The sequence below is a fragment of the Lactuca saligna genome, chromosome 5 (assembly GCF_052625555.1).
Source record: "Lactuca saligna cultivar CGN05327 chromosome 5, ASM5262555v1, whole genome shotgun sequence".
Classification (NCBI taxonomy): Eukaryota; Viridiplantae; Streptophyta; class Magnoliopsida; order Asterales; family Asteraceae; genus Lactuca; species Lactuca saligna.
This window is the reverse complement of record NC_136421.1, coordinates 11,263,321-11,274,401: the sequence shown is the minus strand read 5'-3', so window position 1 is coordinate 11,274,401 and position 11,081 is coordinate 11,263,321. Positions and strand designations below refer to the sequence as shown.

General features: G+C 42.3%; 1 long non-coding RNA gene across 1 annotated transcript; it reads left to right on the top strand.

The window, feature by feature from the left end:
- The first annotated feature begins 7,822 nt into the window (after positions 1-7,822).
- LOC144997831 (uncharacterized) lies at positions 7,823-11,029 on the top strand. Its single transcript, XR_013659958.1, has 3 exons — positions 7,823-8,606; positions 8,741-10,429; positions 10,564-11,029. It is a non-coding gene; the product is annotated as an uncharacterized LOC144997831 (long non-coding RNA).
- Positions 11,030-11,081: the final 52 nt, after the last annotated feature.

The following is an 11,081-nucleotide window of genomic DNA, read 5'->3' as shown; positions in this document are numbered from 1 at the left end:
TGACTTTACTTTAAGTAATGATTTATTAAAACAAATTTTTGGTCTTAAATTTTGGGTCGTTACATCGACCATCCGTGATCCGCAGGGTTGCTGGAGTTGGCACCGCCACTGGCGCTCCTGATGTCAATCTCGGGCAGTTGGCCTTTTTATGGCCCTTCTGATTGCAATGAAAGCAAATCAGGTATGATGTCTGAAGGGTGGGGGTAGAGGTAGGGGCATTACAATCCCTGCCAAAGTGCCCAAGCTTGTCGCAGATATAGCAACCCGATGACCCTAATCTACAAACTCCCTCAAGCGTCTTGTCGTATTTCCCACAGTGGCTCTGGCCCTACTGGCCTTTCGACCTAGAGTCGGATCCCTTGGGTTTCTTCCCCGAAAACCCAGTCACCTGCCCAACCTCCGCCTTCCTCTTCCGAATGTGCTCTATATCAATCTCCCTCTTTCTCGCCCTGGATACCATACCCTCCAAAGTCAGGCATGTTTAGTAGCTGACATGTTTCCGGATTTCAGCTCTCAACATATCATATTATCGGGCCTTCCTCATCTCCTCATCACCCATTTCGTGAGGCACCAGTAAGGCCCTCTCCCTGAACTTGGTGGTAATCTCCGCCGCCGACTTAGTCGTCTGCATCATGTCAAGAAACTCCCTAACCAACTGTTGAATCTCCACAGCTGGCGCAAACTCGGCCCTAAACCGAGTCATAAAGTCAAACCAACTCATAGCATCAATGGTTGGGGCTCCCAATGAATCACTGACTACCTCCCACCAGTCTCTAGCTCTGTCTCTCAAACATCCCGCAACATACTAGACCTTCGACCCCTTAGGGCAGAAGCTCATCAACTATGCAGACTTGATGTATGCAATCCACTTCCTGGCCATAATGGGATCCTTTACCCCATGAAAGTCTGACGCACCACATCCCCTGAAATCCTTGAAGGAGAGTGTGCGCATCCCTGACTGGCCAGATGCCATGTCACTCCTGAACGCCCTGAGGCGCTCCTCCGTTAGCTCGATGATCCCTTCCTTGATCGACCCGAAAATCACCGAGGTCACCTCAAGGATGCCTCTCATAATCTCAGATGTGATGAACATGCGTAGTCCGTCATCAAACGGCTCAAAACCTGCACCCGTACCTGACCCACGCCCTGAATCTCCTGCTCCGTGACGTGTCACCACCATTCTGAAACAAAAACACATAATCGTCAGGGTCATACATAACCTCGAGAGGTCTCACATGCTTTACCAGTTCCCTGGTTCTATCTCAGCCCTCCTTGACTCGAGTACGGATCCTCTAATTTCAATAGTACGGGCCCGTACTACATTCCATATCTATCTGTACTTTCCTTAAGGATTGCCTTGACTTCACCAAGTCCCTTTCACTACTACTTTTGTAACACTGAAATTTTTAAAACAATTTTTTTTTTGTAAAATCGTTTATCTCTTTAAGAATTTTCATAAAAATCTCCCTTTTTGTTTAAATTACAATACATAACTCTTTTGTTCAATCAATTAATAAACCAGGATCCTCAAAACCAATGCTTCCTCTGGTGTGTACAATCGAGTCGGTGTCGTCTCATGATCCTGAGAAAACCTGAAACATATAACACAAAACACTGTAAGCACGAAGCTTAGTGAGTTCTTGAAAATACCACTCTAACACATATTAGCCACTCAAGGTTATAACTATGTTGATCCTCTAGTCAGTGTGTCTCAGTAGGACCTTCCAGTCCCAACTCTATATGGACCCTCTGGCCCTAACTCTATGGACCCAAAGGTCCTAACTCTGATAACTCTGAATCATGCATATCACATATCAAAATAAATCTTATAAAATAAATAGCATACAAATACACTGGCACAAAACTCTAAACCTAACTCTGTGGACCCTTTGGTCCTAGCTCTATGGACCTTTCGGTCCTAAATCTGATATACACACATCATAAATCACATAGAAATAATACAGTGCCACACATTGCATAGATAGCATACAATAACTATGTCACATAACTCTGTTACCACTCTAGGTAAAGTATAGTGAGAAGACTCACCTCGGATATCTTGGTAAATCTCTGACTTAGTAGAAATATGGTCTAGCCTCCGCCTGATCACATATAGTAAATATTCTCATAAATATAACTCTTGAGACTAGAATCAACTCTCTCTTGGCATCCTCAGAAGGGTAAAAGACCGTTTTACCCCTCTCTTGACACAAAGAGCCCATTGTTGACCAAACCCTAAAAGTCAACAAAAGTCAACGATCAAGCTTTGACCCGACTCATCAAGTGCACTTGGGTGACTCGACAAGTCTACACGCATCCACTATCTCTCTAGCCTCTTATGACACGTCGATCCTTTCCCCTGCTCGACGGGTTACACATGGCATGAATCGCGGGGCCACCCCGACTCAACTCGTCGAGTTCAATTATGAACTTGGTGAGTTCCGCCTTCAACCCCAGTCCTCTACCCCCTTCTGACTCACCAAGTCATTTCCCTAACTCGACAAGTTACTCACTGAGTGACTTACAGGAAACCCTAGCCCTACTCATCGAGTCTGTTCTTGGGACTCGGTGAGTTCATGCCATACTCAAACAGAAATGACCTCCTGATGTCAGATCTGTTCCTCTAACCCATAGATCTACCCTCCTTGATCATAATAAACATGTAAAGTTTGGATCTTGATGCCCATGCAAAGACCCTATGACTTTATTTGATGAAATGGCCTCAACATGCCATCCAAAACTTATGTCCCTCAATGACACTCAATCAAGATCAAGGATTTAAGGTCCCTGGACCTCTTTGGATCCAGATTCGAAGCCCCAACACAAGAAGGGACCATTTTCTTCACAAATCATACTCTAAAAGGGGCTAGAAACCCTAACTCTCAAAACTTACACCAAAACTAAAAGAGGATCGAATATTCACCTCAAGATGAAGTCCCTGAGCTCTAAAATCCACATATTAGCACCCTCTTCAGTTTCCTCTTGCCTTGGCCACCTTCTTCTTGCAAAAAAACCCACACAAAGATCAAAAATGGCTTCCTCTCTCCCTCAAAACATTCACACACACTGGGGTTTCTCTATATCAATTGGTAGATGCAAATGAAGGCCATAAGGGCCTTTAAATAGGTCTCAATCCCTGGAAATTAGGGCTTCATTAAACAGCACGGACTCGTCGAGTCCACTAGTCGACTCGTCGAGTTCGGCCATTAACCCGGATGGAATTTGCAACTGCACTCGGCGAGTCTAAGCATCAACTCGCTGAGTCTCTCTCAAAATCTCCAAAATAATGAATAAATAATGTACCTGGAAACTCGCCGAGTTGCAGGAGGCCGCTCGGCGGCATGAGTTGGAGATTGAGTTACAGATGAGGGAGCAGAGGCAGACCCCAACACAGTCGCAGCCGGTGCCGAAACGGTCCAAGACCGTTGATACTAGGTTGGGAGATCAGAGCAGCCGCACTTGTGGGAAGTGTGGGAAGGGTTACACCAAAGTTTGTAGATCCGGTGGTGCGTGTCGCAAGTGCGGGAGAAAGGGGCATTATGCGAGGGATTGCCGTCAGTCAGCCCTAGTACAGGATATGAGGATTTTTTTATCAGTGTCATCGGGTTGGTCACATGAGGGCCAACTGTCCACAACTTACTGCAGGACCGGTGCAGGCTCCAGCACCGGCCACTTTGAGGATTACGGGTGGAGGTCAGGGTGGAGCAGAGCCCCCGAGGGCTTAGGGGCGTGCTTTTCAGCTTATAGCAGAAGAGGTCAGGGAAGAGTTGGATGCAGTGGCGGGTATGTTTCCTTCTTGATATCTTGTTATCTTATGGTCGTTATGGAGCATTATATCTACTAGTCTCGTTTGCATAATTTATGGTATTGTATTCGTTTGATCTTTCGGGTTTATGGTATTATTGAGGGGTCGGTAGTTAGGGGTGAAATCAGTTAGAATCCAAGGAATTGATGGTCAGATTTTGATTGTATGGTCTTACTGTCGGGTATAGCAATTGCGATTTGAGAAGTGTTCAGCAAGAAGTCGAGCTCCCTTAGAGTTCGAGATGTGCGATGTAGGATAAGTGATTTTGTGGAGGCTGCTCATTTTGACCCAGTTCAAGTAAAAGAGAACTTGTTGAGTAAGAATGTTTAAGTGATGTCGGTTGGGTCACCATTGTTGGTAGTCAGTGCTCTATGTGGGGGAAAATTGAAAAATTCTCAGGAGGATCGACAAGTAATTAAGGTTGATTAGTTGTTTGGAAGTCAGCGGTGTCTCAGTCAGCCAAGAGTGTGTGCTGGTATGGGTAAGTGGTAGACTAGTAGGGGGTCAGGAGCAGACCATGGATTCAGGGTAGATAGTGTTTGATGTTAGGCCTGGGTTAGGCCATGGAAAGGATTCCGGGATCGAAATGGAGTTAGAGTTCGGAACCCCTTGAGGGCTAGAACAATATGTTCAGGAGAGAGTCCCAGGAAGGATAGTTTGTGATGATATATGATAGTCTGAGCGGTCCGGGGAGATTGAAGGCCTGTGGGCGTACCAGTCAGGCCGAAGGCTAGGAGAATGGTCCAGACAGGCTGAAGGCCCTGGAAGGCGGTCCATACGTGCTAAAGGTTCTGAGAGTGGTCCAGATTGGCTGAAGGCCTAGTAAGGCGGTCCAGTCATGCTGAAGACTCGGTAGGTGTTGATAGATCTATACGAGTAGATGGATTGAGTATGCTGTGATGCAATGGCAACCAGTAGGTCTGGCCCCAGGTATTGATCATGTTAGTAGGAGGCGGTGCATGGACTCGAGATTCCTTCCGAGTAGATTCAGGGCATGTGCGATGCGCGGAGTAGCGGTTACTCTACAAGGGATAATGTAGAGTGGGGTGTGTACACCGTGGAACTTGTCTAAAGTGGCGAGGTTGGCAAGTAGGTTTCCTTGGATAAGGAAAGGGAAAGATATGTAACTCCGGGAAGGAGTGTTGGTTCACGGAAGTGTGAGCAGTAGCGGGAAAGGATGATGAGAAGTATTTCAGGATAGTTATTGGGAATTATGTTGCCCAAATGATATAGAAGTACATCCAGGTTGGATGTCGGTTGGAATCACGGAAGGGTTTCCAATAATGAAGAACCAGAGGAGTTCAGAAGAGATGCAAGGGTGGAGTCTTGGATTCTCAGTATGATTGTGATCAAGAGGTTATGTATGTAGTGGAAGTTCATCCTGGGGGATGTCTGGAAGTACCGTCAGTGTGTTGGATTCCGAACCCAGGGATGCTAGAGCAGGGTCAGCACATTTATGCGATTGCGGAAGAGTGCTCGGGAGTTGAAGGATGTATCATCCTATCAGCATGAAAAGAGTAGAGTCAAATTCGGAAAGGAAGAGGGATAAGTCCTAGCAGTGAACTCAATAAGGTTGTGTTATACGAGGTAAGGGATAGCAGTTGGTAGCAGTGAGTACCCAGTCAGAACACGATGGTTCAGGGTACTACCTAGTTTTGCAAGAGGTAAGTGTATGTGGAGATCAAGAGTGATAAGTGTTGCTATCAGAGGAAAGAGCCGGTGGTCGGCTTGAACAGTTGATATGAATCGGTAAGCAAGGAGTTGGATCATTTTTGGGATGATAGCAGTGATTGGAAGGATCTGAGTCAGTAGAAATCCAAGGTTGCAGTGTGGGGTTAGAGTTATTGGAATTGTGTGCTGTAGCAGGCTTCGAGGACGAAGCCTAATTTAAGTGGGGTAGAATTGTAACACCCCGAGTTCAGAAGAGCAAAGTTCAGGGTGCTTAGTGTAAATATGGAAGACCAACTCGGCGAGTCAATGGATAGACTTGGCGATTTGGGTCGTGAATCTGGTCATGTGTTAAGTGAACAACTCGGCGAGTCAGAGGAGTGACTCGGCGAGTTGGTGCTGGGTGGAGAGAACCCTAATTTTCGAGGTTGTACTCTATATAAAGAGCGTAACACCTCTTCCCCAGCCTCTTTACCTTCCCTTTGAGTTCCAGAAGCCCTAGATTCATGTGAGCTTTCCTTTGTGAGTAATTAGAGCCTCGGAGGAGGAAATCTTGGAGGGGAATTGAAGAGCAAGAAGATTTGGAGCAAGGGGCTTTGCAGAGATTTGGTTCATTCTCCAATGGGAGCTTGCATTGGAGGTAAGATATCTGTTCTTGAGCTTTTGTGCATTTAGATTTATCAATTGTGGGGTTTTTGGAGCATAAATGAGGTCCATCTCGAGTTTGGTGTAAGATTTGAGGTTGCTACCTCAGATATAGGATTGTAATGGTCCAAGAAGCCATAAAGTTCATGCCCAAGAGTTGTTAGTGAAGCCTTCTTGTCCCAAACCCTAGCCCAAGAGTGTTTTATGATTAGATCTCTTTGGAATCACGTAAAGTTTGCCACTTTATATAATGGATGGGTTGTAGGAGAGTAGATCTATGGTTGGGAGTCCCTGCATGGCTTAGAAAGCCATTGTATGGGTTAAGAACTAGAGGTACTCGGCGAGTCACATGGGTGTACTCGGCGAGTTGGATGAAGATAGGCAGAAACTCGACGAGTTGGAAGAACAACTTGGCGAGTCTGTTCTTGGACTCGGCGAGTCTGGTCGTGGAATCCTAACATTTTCTAGTTAAGTTGTGAATCGGTGAGTCGAAGGATGACTCGCTGAGTTGAGCATGAAGGGACTCGGAGTTTGTGGGACTCGACGAGTTAGCGGGCTGACTCGGCGAGTAGAGTCAGTCAGGAAGTTTGACTTTGACTGAGGACTTTGACTTTGACCAAGAGTTGACCAGTTGACTTCCAAGGGTATTTTGGTGGTTATTGGTATTTATTGAGTTCAGTCATTTGGTATGGATCAGTGGTGGAGTTCATGACGAAGGTTGGAGCAGTGTGATCTTATTTTTTCAGTCAACAGTTGCGAGGTGAGTTATCCTCACTATATCGACAGTGTCTAAGGCACCAAGGTCGGCCCTTTATCGGATTGTAATCCGGGTAATAGTCGTGATATGTTATTGCTTTGCTATGTTGATATCCTGGTATGTAGGATGGTATATGTTAGTGACCGGTTAGGTCGGTATCCTGGTTAGGATGTTTCTATGCTATGTGATCTGTTAGATCGGTTGATTAGTTGTGAATGGTTATATGTTATATGTTTACGTGCACATGGTTGTTGGACTGGGTTGGGTTGAGGCGAGTCCTGCTTTGTGCTGTAGGCCAACATACCCAGGACAGACCGGTTAGACCGAAGGCCCAGTGAGCGGTCCGGATAGGCTGAAGGCCCCACGAGGGCGGACCAAACGTGCCGAGGCTCGGAGAATGGACCAGGCCGACTGAAGGCCCGGTGCGGGCGAACCAGTCATACTGTAGACTTAGAGAGTGGACCAGGTGGATTGAAGTCCCGGTGCGGGTGGACCAATCACACTGTATACTCGATGTATATGGCTAGACTCGGAGGGTGGACCAGGTGGATTGAAGCCCCGGTGCGGCGGACCAGTCACACAATAGATCCGAAGTGCATGGTTGTTCTGTTACGTATGATATGTTATGTGTATGGTATATGTGGTTGGTATTTTGGGGGTATCTTACTAAGCTTTCGGGCTTACAGTTGTGGTTTAATGTTTTCAGGTACTTCAGGAGACCGTGGCAAGGCGAAGGCATGATCGCACCGCTCCTCATGTTCTTGTTTTACGATATGGTTCTGGGAATAATCTGATAATAAATGTATTGAAAAACTTTTTGTAATAACTTAATGAAATTGGGTTGTTTTTGAAAAGATTAAATTGGCTTGAATTTTTAGAATGTTATAAACCCTCCATTCACCTGCTGCCATCTGCTGCTTCTTTAACCCTTTCGAGTGTCTCCCACCGTCGTCGACTTCCAATGAAAGACGACCATTCTTCTCCATCACCATCTATCTTCCAAATTACTAGGATCGGCACTCTGTTGGCCTGATCATGGAGTTGTGCACCGTTGGGGAGCTATTTGATCAGATTATAGCTAAGGGACATTATTCAGAGTGTGCGGCAGCTGGCCTCTGCCAGAAGATGGTGACGGTGGTGCATGATTGTCATACGATGGGAGTGTTCCATCTAGACTCAAAACTTGAGAACTTTTTGTTCTTGAGTACCGATGAAGACTCTCTATTGAAAGCTACTGACTTTGGTCTCTCGATGTTTTTCAAACTAGGGCTTCTAAGCCCAGCAAGGTTTCCTCTTCTCCTTGAATTCACTTTTCTGTTTAATTTTGCAATATCACTTGTTTTATCTAGCTTTCTGTTTCTAGATAAGCTTAGTACCAATTGTAATTAGGATCAATGTAGACCTTACTCTTCCATGGGTGAATGAGTCGAGATCAGCAATATGGTTGAAGTTTTTTTTATTATAATACGAATTAATAGGGGGTTTATGAGGGATCGTGTGGGCCAATACCAATTCATGTAGTAGCAGTGGTTGGATTTAATGAAACCCCTGATGGACAAAAGTATTGGTTAATTAAGAACTCTTGGATAGAAGGTTAGGGAGATAAAGGATACATGAAACTTACACGTGCCAAGGGTGGGGAGGAATACAAAGAGGAATACAAAAAAAAGGTTAATCTATTTCACATCAGGTTAAAGGAAAGAGGAATACAAAGAAAAGAAAAGAAGAAAGGTACTACATTCTGTCTGTTCTTAATGCTCTATGTATTAGTTGCTTAGGTTTCTCTTGTTGGAACATAGTAGGATTTATTGAATTATCTTTCTTTTTTTTTGGAAATCTGATTATGATCATGTTTTCGATTTCAGGGTAAAGAATTTGATGTAGATTCAATCAAGAAAATGTTAAGAGATTATTATTTGGCCAAAGAGCTAGCTATTATAGTTTATTTCTCATACCAATATAAACTTAACTGTCTAAACAAGACTAAATGACCATTTTACCTTTCAAAAACTAAATTTCATATTATTCATTAATTTTATAGAAGCATAAAAGGTGATCTTCTCTTTTCTCTTTTACTATATCATATCAACTTTCCAAAAAGGCTCTAATTCATTTTTTTAATTAGGGTGAACTTGGGGAGATGGTTGAGCTACTAATAGTTAAATATGATGCTGACAAGTTGCCACAATGAAAGTTAAGGTACTATTTCATATATCCATATCTTCTTCTTTCTCATCACCTCACCTCAATAAGATACTATCAAAACCAATAATCATTCTTTCTTCTATGCTATGTAAGGTATGCAAAAGATATTAGTTACCTAAAACAGGGCATAAATGAATTATTATATAAAAAGACTTCACTGTGATTTTGTATAAAAAGGCTTTTGTGTGTTGTGTGGTGTGGTGTCAACAACGAAAGGAGTTGGGGATACTTCCCTTGATATGTGAGAGATTGAGACACTGGAGGATGGTGTTGTTGTTCCCCTAGGACACCCCAAAAAGCAGTTGACTCTGGTTATTATGATTTATGATGACTGATCTTCTGAATCTATTGCAGGCTAGCTTATTATACAATGAACTGTTCCACCTAACTTATGCAAGTTTATTGCTCCTTGTTAATTCTTATCAACTGCTCTTTCTTTTTTACTTAATGGACTTAATTATGGGGACATCAGGGTTGTTTTTTTTGTCCCATTAAGTCATGTATGAGTAAAGTGGCTGAATGGGTAATGATGTTTGTCTCGAAAAAAATGTTGCATACATAAGGTATGTTGTTTGTTTTTCTAGACTGAATCAACTGTCTGAATGAGGCTAAATGACCATTTTTTCCCTTCCATTCCAAAAAAAACAAATTTCACAATATTCATCAATTTTGGCGTGGGAGGAAAAAAATGTCAAATAGGTGAAGGGTTAGTGTCTGAACACATTAAGCCAGGACTGGGATTTTTCTAACTTTTTTTGGCTTAATATGTCAAGTCATTCTATCCAGATTAAGCCAAAAAGAAACGGCCATGTATAAATGTCCATGTTTCTTTTTTATCTCGTGCAGAAAGAACAATTTAATAGAGCAAGCAAGTCCTATCTTTTTACAAATTTGTTCTCGTTTTTTCATCCCATTATTCAAGTGAAATATTTTTCGAAAATCATTTATCCAAACAAGAAAAAAGGAAATAGGGCCATAGTCTGCTTACATTGTTGCAGGTTTTCTATTGTTTCTGGTGCTTTTACAGATTACTACTATATCACAGAATGTTTTTTTTTATAAATGCCACACCCAAACTCTAGCATGTGATGGTTGGATATAACAAAATTGGAAAGCAATATAACGATCTTGTGAAAAACCATCACAAATATTGTCACGTTTTGCATCCAAATGGGTGTTGACCAACAAACCCAAATTCATTTTGTGATGGTTATTACGTGTACATTTATTGTTATTTTTGCATCAACTATAGTGATACTTGTTAGGGTGGGGAGGAATACAAAGAAAGGTTAATCTATTTCACATCAGGTTAAAGGAAAGAGGAATACAAAGAAAAGAAAAGAAGAAAGGTACTCCATTATGTCTGTTCTTGATGCTCTATGTATTAGTTGCTTGGGTTTCTCTTGTTGGAACACAGTAAGATTTATTGAATTATCTTTTTTTTTTTTTGGAAATCTGATTATGATCATGTTTTTGATTTCAGGGTAAGGAATATGATGTAGATTCACTTAAGAAAATGTTAAGAGATTATTGTTTGGCCAAGGAGCTAGATATTATAGGTTATTTCTCGTACCAATATAATCTTAACTGTCTAAACAAGACTAAATGACCATTTTACCCTTTAAAAACTAAATTTCATATTATTCATTAATTTTATAAAAGCATAAAAGGTGATCTTCTCTTTTCTTTTTTACTATATCATATCAACTTTCCAAAAAGGCTCTAACTCATTTTTTTAATTAGGGTGCACGTTGTGGAGTTCCTTGGCATATTGAATGTATTTTCTTCTTTCTTTCCGTTTTAACCTTTTTATTTCTTACGGAGTTCCTTGCGGAGTTCCTTGGAATATGATTCTTTGCGTTTTAACTTTTTATTTATTTATGCTTATAACTAAATAATGTATAGAGTATAATTAAAAACTATAATGTGTATTTCCATTCCTACATGCAAAACCAACGATGATCATGAAATGGAAAATATAATAAATTTGTATTTTTCCAT